The sequence below is a fragment of the Pinus tabuliformis genome, chromosome J (genome assembly GCF_031772625.1).
Source record: "Pinus tabuliformis cultivar Carrire ecotype Pingquan chromosome J, CPIR1, whole genome shotgun sequence".
NCBI lineage: Eukaryota > Viridiplantae > Streptophyta > Pinopsida > Pinales > Pinaceae > Pinus > Pinus tabuliformis.
Genome location: NC_142295.1, coordinates 1,181,251,692 through 1,181,261,567, shown reverse-complemented (window position 1 = coordinate 1,181,261,567; position 9,876 = coordinate 1,181,251,692).

Below are 9,876 nucleotides of genomic sequence, written 5' to 3'. Positions count from 1 at the left end.
GGGGAACCGTATGCAAACAACGCAAACCAAATGAAAGCATATCAGCCCTGGAAAGGAAGTGGAGATATCGGCTCGGCGCAAGAAAGAAAAGAACTAACGGTTCGGCGAATCCCTCAAGATCCTTTGATCCTGAGGGATCGTTGCTTTAACTATTTTGCACCTAGACATCTCTGCCTTCACCATTATAAAAGGGGCAGCATTGTTAGCCCGAGGAGTCTGTTATGTTTTATGTAATTTCTCTTAAGATTGAGACTTTAATCATCGAGTCTCGTTGAGAACTGATCTACTGTAATTCTGTCTTATGCATTAATACAAACTTGGTTGCTATTTCATCTCTGAGTCTGGAATAACTTCAAGCGGTGTACCCCTGGAGGCTAAGGGCCCGACCCTGGAGGAACACTTGCTCCTATATTATTACTTTTGGTTTATGTGTGGTTTGCTTATCAGCGTTATTTGGTAATCTGATATGTTCTGTTAGTTTACATCACACGCTCTGTTATGTTTGATTTATTGAAGTTTCTGAAGACAGAACCATTGTATTAACTTTGCAACGTATTACTATTCTTTTAAGTGCTGATATAATATCGCCGGTCTTTACAGAATACTGTCGCTGTTCAATTACAGAGTATCTGTGTGTACACTTATTTCATTGGTATTATTGAACTCATCTTAGGGATTATGTTCTTTGCGATTGTTGAATCTATAGACATTGTTGCTCCATTCTGACATATTCTTTATAACTGAGATTGATAATCGGATTACCAAGGTTAGCTTTCTATTAAAGTGTGCCGTGTGCATGTGTGAATGGTTTTCAAGCGCCATTCTATAATCCATCATTAATCAGTGATGTTCCATTTTTGCGTGTTGTTCAATTCGTCCTTAAAAGTGAAGGATTGCCATTTGATTCCTGTTAGTCACGATTATTGCATTTGATCTTGTAGACTAAGGTGTTACTGCTTGTTAGACTTAATTTTTGTTACAGTTTCCTGTTTGCTGTTCCATTTCATGTTCGCTGATTTGATGTTCCATTTCTTATCTGTCGTTCCATTTCCTGTCATTTGTTATTTTGGTGTGAAGAACGATCTAAGGCTGTAGTGAGCATTGACATTTACTGTCTGGCTCCCAGATCCACGATCTGTTCTCTGATTTCCTTTAGTTCCATCAGTTTACAAAGGGATGAGTTACTGCTACTGAACCCTTGACTGATAAATTGCTTAGTTTTCTGAATGTGTGGTTTAGTCTTTCAAAGTAGTTTGCTATAAACAAGCATCCATTTACTCTTGTATTTTTTAGCACTGTACTACTAGCATTACTCTGGAAAATGATAGCCTCAGACTGAGACACTCTTTGAAATAAAAAAACGTTCCTGGGTTGACAAACTAATGTGAGGTAATTAGAGGTGAAAGAGACCCTTTTTATAGCTCGAAAAATATCTAAGACAAAAGTTGGGAGTAATATCTCTTCCATCCCATCAACAATAGAGAAGTAAGAGATTGCAACAATTCAAGCCACATTAAGAAGACGAGAACTTTTCAAAATGAGTTGCTGAGAAGAATGGTGAAATGGAGAGGTTACAAGATATGAATTGAGAACAAAAAGTGAAGTAAATGATGTATTTCAATTAACAATAATGGATAAGTTCAGGGGGACTAGCATCTTTCCATTGATATCAGCAAAGGGGGAGCATCCCTTTACTGGAAAAGAAGAAAGTTGTAGCCAAAGGAATTAAATTGTAGACAAAAGGAAGCCTAAACTAGTAGGAATAGTCCCAAAGGGGAAAAGTAAAAGGAAGTTCAAATACATAGAGAACAGTCTCAAGCCAAAATTTATAAAAGATGAAATATTGCATGTAGGAACAAATAGACACAATTTTGATAGTGGGAGCCTAGTTGCAACAAAGTAGAAGTAAGTAATAAGAAAAAGTAGTTGTTTTATTCTTGACATGTCAAAGGAAGATATTGTAGCCACAAGTAAAAACAACACTTTCCATTGACATCAAAGGGGGAGAATATGCATACATAAGGAGAGATAGTATATAGGGGGAGTAGTTGTAGTTACTGAGAGAAGTTGCAGATAGAGAAATAGTTATAATCACTAAGAGAAGTTGCAAACAAAGGAAGACTTGTAGACACTAAGAAAATTTGCAGCCAAATGAATAGTTATAGATAAGAACAAACATAAATTCAGGGGGAGCATCCCTTTGTCACTGATGTCAATGGAGGAGAAGTTGTTGGAATATGGAGAATTACAGATAGGTGGAATTCTTTAGTATTTTGGTAGAAGGGTTTCCATTAATGACAAAGGGGAGATTGTTCAAAATATTATTGTCATTGATGTTAGAGATAGGGGGATAATACCTCTCTTTGAAGATATTTTTACTCCAGTTACCTAGATCAAATGGGAGCCTAGGATATATGGTTGGAAATGTTATTCTTATACCCTTCTAATGCTACATGGCACTCACTCTAACTCCATAGCGATCAAAGATATGAAATATTTTTTTTAGAATGACCTAACCAAAGTATAAGCAGTCCAACCCAACTAGTTTTACAAGTTGGAACCTCAAGTGAATGTAGAAACAATATAAAGAAAGGATGTATAAGTTCATTTGGAGTGTATCTAAGAAAGAAAATATGTGATATTCACAAGAGAAGCTTAGGAATATTTTTGGGGTGATTATTAGAGATTAAAGGTGGAATAAAAAATGTAATTTATGGGGTAAACGAGTCATCTTGGCATTTTCACTATAATTTTTTTTTTTGGGATGTTTCATATCATCAAAATTGGAGGATATAGATATAATATCTTCATGTATTTGTGGCTAACATTTCAAACCTTTGTTCACTATAATTTCAAATATATTCTCTAAGGAATTTAGACATCCTGATTGCTCTTGAAATATGCCTCAAATATGTTAGTTTGGTATTTTTTCTATAACATCCATTCTTAGATGTTTTACACTATGAAATCTAGAAGAGATAGATAAGACATCTCAAGGTACCAGTGGCAGAAATTTCAGACCTTTTTCACTACAATTTTGGAGATACAATCTAAGGAAGTTAGTATTCCTAATTTCTCCTGAAACATGCTTCAAACAGGATAGCTTGATGTTTTCACTATAACTTTCTGTTGACTCTACTAGATCCACCAACATTTAGGGGATCTCCCCGGTATGAAGTCCCAACTAGTCCTCACACCGTTTGGTGTAGGAGTCCCATCTGGTATGATGGCCCGATTGCCATTATCTTAAAGATATGCCTTAGCTCTTTCTTGTCAGCACATGAGAGTGGTTCACTTAGTCTTCAAACAACGAGGTTCGTGTGCTTGATGAGTGCTTAGTGTAACTTGTGTCCTATTTCTTTCACTGCAAAGGTAGAGGGTGAGAGTGAGTCTCAAGTTGAAAAGGAATAGTCCCAACTCTGTTAGAGACACACAACACAATAGGGTTTGTGCAACTTTCGACGGAATAGTCCACACAAATGTGATAGTCACAAACACAAAGGTGAACAGATAGAACGTACAACACTTAACAGAATAGTCCACACGAGTGCGGCGATCATTATAAAATTTTTACAAGAATGAATCTATCGAGTGTCTGGTGTAGTCCACATGGGCGAGATAGTGATAACAACAGATACAAAACATTTCTTTTTCAACAACGTATGCACTAAAGAAATCAAAATAGTTCAACTGTCTTAGTATAGGTTAAATGACCTCATTTAGAATATTAGATTGTTGTGCTAAGATCTCCTCATTTTAGAAACAAAATTCTTTCATTGTTCTTAAGGATTCATGAATTTTTGCAAGTGAAATGATGATTTTTTATGTTAATTTTATGAGAAATTAAACATAAATAAGAGACTGAACAATAGCATATACATATATAGAACATCATCAAAAACACATTACAACAAGAACATGATAAAGGAGTTCACCCCTCTTGGGCTACGTCTCCTTGGTCCAGCTTCCAATGGCCGAGGCCTCTCTGTTATGCTCAAAAATGTAAAAATATGTGTTTACAATGCTCAAATGCTTCTGAAACTTACTCCAATGAGTCCAAAATGTCCAAAAATGGCTATCTAGCCTCTTTTTTCATCCAATTTGGTGGAAAACTAAAGAATTTATGACCTCTCCTAGTTTTCCCACTATTCGCTCCACAAATTGCTCCAAATCTGATATGATCCTACAAATTAGCTCCAAAAAGTGCTAGCTGAGTGAAAATTTCACCACGCGGCGGTCCATAATTTGTTGGCACTGACTATGCCATCGCAATTGGCAGAAAACCGACGGTCTTATGGTCTGTGAATGTGGCGGGGTGATGTGTGATTGCAATATGGCGGACCTGGCAATACAATTAATTGTAACCCTTAGTCGCATCACATCCAGGATCCTTTCGGAAATCGAAATCGACGGAGAACCGGTGGGTAACATAATGTGGTACTCTTTCTTCTGTATGTGTGATTGTGATATGCGATTTCAATTATCGCATCACAACCCGGGTATGTTGGGCGCCGATTTTTGCAATGCCTTCCTTGTTGCGAAGTGCAATTACGATTTATTGCATCACAACCCTGACTTTGCTTAGGGCCGATTCTTTAATACAAGGACCTCTATCTTTTGTGAAGTATGATTTGTGAAATGCAGGGGCCAATGGCAGCCTGCCACTTGGCGCTTCACCATTCGCTGAAGGGCCTTGCCACATCATCTTTTTCTGCCATTTGTCCAAGTCAAACCTAAACTTTGACTTGCTCTAACTTCTTCATACGAGCTCGGATTCGAGTGTCATTCACACCATTGGAATAAAAATGATGAACTCTTTGATCTGAAGCTAATATTATCAATATTCTGACACTTTGAGTTTTGAGCCTAATTTTGAGCACTTAATCACTCCTCCCCACTAGAAGCCTTTTGGACCCCAAAAGGATCACTTTCAATTGTTCAGCAGGTGAGGGTACAGTTCCCTCACCTTTCCAACCTCTATCCATTTGGCTTTTAAAGGATTTGTACCCTTGAGCCCCACTTGAAGATAATCAATACTTCCCCTTTTTGATGTCCTTATTCTTCTGTCAAGTATAGTGTCTTGTTGAAGCTCATCAAGGAATTTTGGAGAAAAGTCTTCAATTAATGGAATTTGAATATTTTCTCCTTGATCTTCAATCAAAGGAGTCTCATACAACCTTAAATTATCAACATTAACAATAGCATAAATTTTCATATATGAAGGCAAATCCAACCTGAAGGCATTGTTACCAATCTTTTCCAAAATTCTGAATGGACCATATCTAATTGGTTTTAGCTTTTTACCTTCTCCTTGGAGCCTCTATTTGTTAATGTGAAGCCAAACTTCATCACCAACTTGGAACTTGTGATCTTGACGATGCTTGTCATGCCTTGCTTTGTACTTGCCTTGGCTTTTCTCAAGTTGTTCTTGAACCTTTTGGTGCACTAATTGGATTTGTTCAATGAACTTTCTTGCTTTGTCTATGTCTCTATGACCTTCAATAACAACATCTTTGCCAAAAATAAAATCCAAAGGAGATTTAATCAAGTATCCCAAGCATGCCTCAAATGGCAAAGTTTGAGTTGAAGAGTGCTTGGCTCGGTTGTAAGCATGTTGAATATAGTGCAAATGTTCATCCCACAACTTAGGATGCTTGCTGCAATACCCACAAAGAAGATGTATCATTGTTCTGTTCACCACTTCTGTTTGACCATCTATTTGTGGATGAAAGGTTGTACTCTTTTTCAATTTGGTGTCCATGAATCCCCACAAGCTTGACCAAAAATTCCCAGCAAAGCAAAAATCTCGATCACTAACAATGGATGTGGGAAATCCAAAATGCACCCAAACATTCTGAAAGAATAACTGAGCATTTTGTTCAGTTGTAACTTGCTTTTTACATGGCATCAAAATACACATTTTGTTGAACCTATCCACAACTACATACAAATAATCATGACATCTTTTTGACAATGGAATACCTCCTACAAAATCCATAGAAAAACTCTCCCACGGTCGTGAAGGAACCATAAGTGGTGTGTAGAATCCTAACTTCCTATTACTAGGCTTATTGATTTCACATAATGAACATCCTTTAATAAAACGAGACACACTTTCAAGCATATGAGGCCAATAAAAATACCTTTGTAGATGTGCCACCATCTTACTTACACCGAAATGACCAGCAATAAGAGAAGTATGTGCCTCTCTTATGATGTTAACTCTTTGTCCCCGCGGAATACAAAGCTTGCCAAGATGGTACAACAATTTATTATGCAAATGATAATCCAATTCCTCTACTTGGTTACCTTGACTCAAGCTTGCATAAATATATTGAAAGTCATTATCTGATGCATATTGCTCAATATAAGTTTCATGTAAAACATAATTATGCTTGAATAAAGTAGTTTCACTAAAAATAGGCCTAGAAAGCATATCAACAACTTTATTGTATATAAATTCTTATACGTGATTACCAAGTGGAATTGTTTAATAAAACCCATCCATCGGAAGTGCCTTGATTGCTGCAACTTTGATTGTGATTGCAGGTATTGCAATGGTTGATGATCAATGCGAATGAATGTTTCCTTACCCATCAAGTAGTGTTTCCATTTTTTCACACTTTTCACCAATGCATACAATTCCTTGTCATATGTAGGATAGTTAATCATTGCATTATTAAAAGTTTTCGAATGAAAACTTATAGGCTTACCATGTTGCATGAGGACTACACCCATAGCGTAGTCACTAGCATCAGTCTGAATCTTAAACGACTATCTCAAGTCTAGAAGTGCAATTACTGGAGTTGTACTAATCTTGTCCTTCAATGCATCAAAATCCTTTTGTTGTTTTCCTCCCCATTGAAAAACCTTTTTTCACGCTTGTCAACGCATGCAAAGGAGCTGCTATAAGAGAAAAATTAGCAATGAATTTCCTCCAATATTGGGCTACTCCCAAAAAAATTCTTACCTCCATAACTATCTTGGGCCTTGGCCAATTCACAATAACATCAACCTTGGAGGGATCTATTTTCAACTTACCTCCTCAAACAAAATGACCCAAGTAAACTAAAGAAGTTTTCCAAACTCTCACTTTGACATCTTAAGATACAATTGTTCTTTTTTCAAGACATCAAGTACTTTTCTTACATGCATGACATGTTCATCACGAGATTTACTGAAAATTAAGATGTCATCTAAGTATATTATGACAAACTCATCAAGAAATGGCCTCAATACATCATTCATCACATGCATGAATGTAGCAGTAGCATTACATAAGCCAAACAACATAACTAGCCATTCAAACAAACCTTTTTTTGTTTTGAATGTTGTCTTCCAAATGTCTCCTTCAGCTATTCTAATTTGATGGTAGCCACTTCTTAAGTCAGACTTAGTAAAATACTTTGCGTCTTTCAATTGATCTTGTAAATCATCTATTCTGGGCAGTGGGTAATGGTTCTTTACTGTAATTTTGTTCAATGCACAAAATTCCACACACATGTGACATGTTCCATCCTTCTTTGGCACCAAGACAATAGGTGAACCACACAGCGAAGAAGATGGTATGATGATCCCTTTATTCAACAACTCTTGAATTTGCTTCTTAATTTCTGCACTTTCCATCGTTGACATCTTGTACATGCCAATGTTAGGAAGAGGACAATCTTGCTGCAACTGTATCTCATGTTGGATTCCTCTCTTGGGAGGTAATCTCTTTGGTTCCTGAAACATCTCATCATATTTGTTAACTTCGTCAACCAATTCAGATTTCAAATTCGAATCACAACCTTTAAAAGCTTCATTATCAACATCATTCTTGGGTTTGATCATTAGAAGCACAAAATTCTTGCTCGAATTCACTAGTCTTTTCATTTTCCCTACATTAACAAGTGAAATATTTGTTTTCTTGCTACGAGCTCTCACAATATATTATACTCTATCTTTGAATAAATTATATTTATTTTCATGTCTATGGAAGATAGATTTTATGTCATAAAGGTACGGGCTACCCAAAACTATGCCACAGATATCTAATGACACAAAATCAAGCCTCCACTTCATCTATGAAATTTGCAGTAATAGCAAATTTTAGTTTACACTTTCTAGTAACCTGCAATTGTGCATTGTCACACACCCATCCAAGTGGATATGATTTATGATGTGGAATGGTTTCCAAGTTTAAACTTTTGACAATGTTTTCATAGATAAGATTGGCTTGAGAGCCACTATCGAAAAGCGTATCAATCTTGTTGTGTTTTGATATCACCGTTATGTGAAAAAGTTCTATTCTTCTCTTTTCATTTGGAGTTTCATTTTGCGAGTCTGAAGAAATAGTGTTGGCAATGGATTCTTTTCCTTTTAACCCCATGGCTATGATTTTAGTTTCATCACTCGAATCGAATCCCAAATCCTGTTGAGTGGTTGCAATTGTTTGTTGTTTTCCCTTGTTGTTGTTTCTTTTTGGTCTCATTTCGGGATGAAGCTTCCAACAATGAGCTTCATTGTGACCCTCTCTCGAACAATGTTTGCATGTAATTTTCTCTCCTTATTTTTTGATAGACGCATTTTTCTTTTCCTTTCCTTTACTCTTAAATGGCTTTTTACTACCTTCTTCTGGAGTGTTTTTCCCTCTTGCCTAAAGATGTGTGGCTTGCACACACACATCATCTAGATTATTGGGATTAAACATTAAGATAGTATGCCTAAGGTAACTGTGTAAACCCCCTATGTATTTAAGCAACGTGTCATGTGATTGCAAATCTACACCTAACATCAAAGAACTTTTCTGAATTCTTGGGTGTAATCTTGCACATTTTGACCTTTAAGTTGTCTAAAATTCTGCCAGTTCATGATGTCTTTCTGCATGTAAGCTAGAGGGTAGAATGTTCTTTTTATTGCAATAATGAAATCATTCCAAGAAATTGATATATTACCATGTTTTTTAATCTCCTCTTGGGTCTTTGATTCCCACCATACTAGTGTTGCACCCTCCATTCTCAAGGAACTGAATATTTATGTCATCCTCTTGAAGGTTTTGAATGTTGCAATGGACCTCCAATTGACGAATCCAATTATCAAGCTTCTCTGCATTCACTTCACCATTATACATGGGCAACTAAAATTTAACATCAAGTTTAAAAAAATGGTGATTTACGAGTTCCTTTTGAAGTATGATGATGAGTATGAGTAAGGGTTGTGTTAGTGGAAGAGGGTGAAGATGCTTGTGAAGAAGAAGATGAAGAAGATGGTGGAGAGGGTGGAGGTTTGTCTCCATTTCCATTACCTCCTCCTGAAGAGCCTTCTCCTTTGGGAGGTTTGGAACTTTCCCCTTGCAACCTGGTATTCCTCTCTTCATAAAGGACCTTCACCATCTCTGTCATGTCAAAGAAATCCTTTCTAAAGGTATTCTCATCTTCTGTCATGTTTGTAGGTTCTCCTTCATGAGACATGATCTCTGGAGTCTCAACTGCAACTCGAGGCTGAACTGGTGTTGGAGATTGTGGCAACCTTGCTCTCCTTCCCCTTGACCCAACTTCAGGGCTTCCAACTAGCTTTCCTTCACCTCTTTTTAGTTTTAACCTTGTAAGCATGACATAAACTTGTAATCAATTAAATCCTTCCTTCACAAATAAAACCTAGTGCTTTGATACCAAATTTGATATGATTTAGAATATTAGATTGTTGTGCTAAGATCCTCCTCGGATTAGAAACAAAATGTTTTCATTGTGCTTAAGGATTCATGAATTTTTGCAACTGAAATGATGAGTTTTTATGTTAATTTTATGAGGAATTAAACATAAATAAGAGACTAAATAGAAGCATATATATGTACAAAAAATCATCAAAAATACATTACAACAGGAACATGATAAA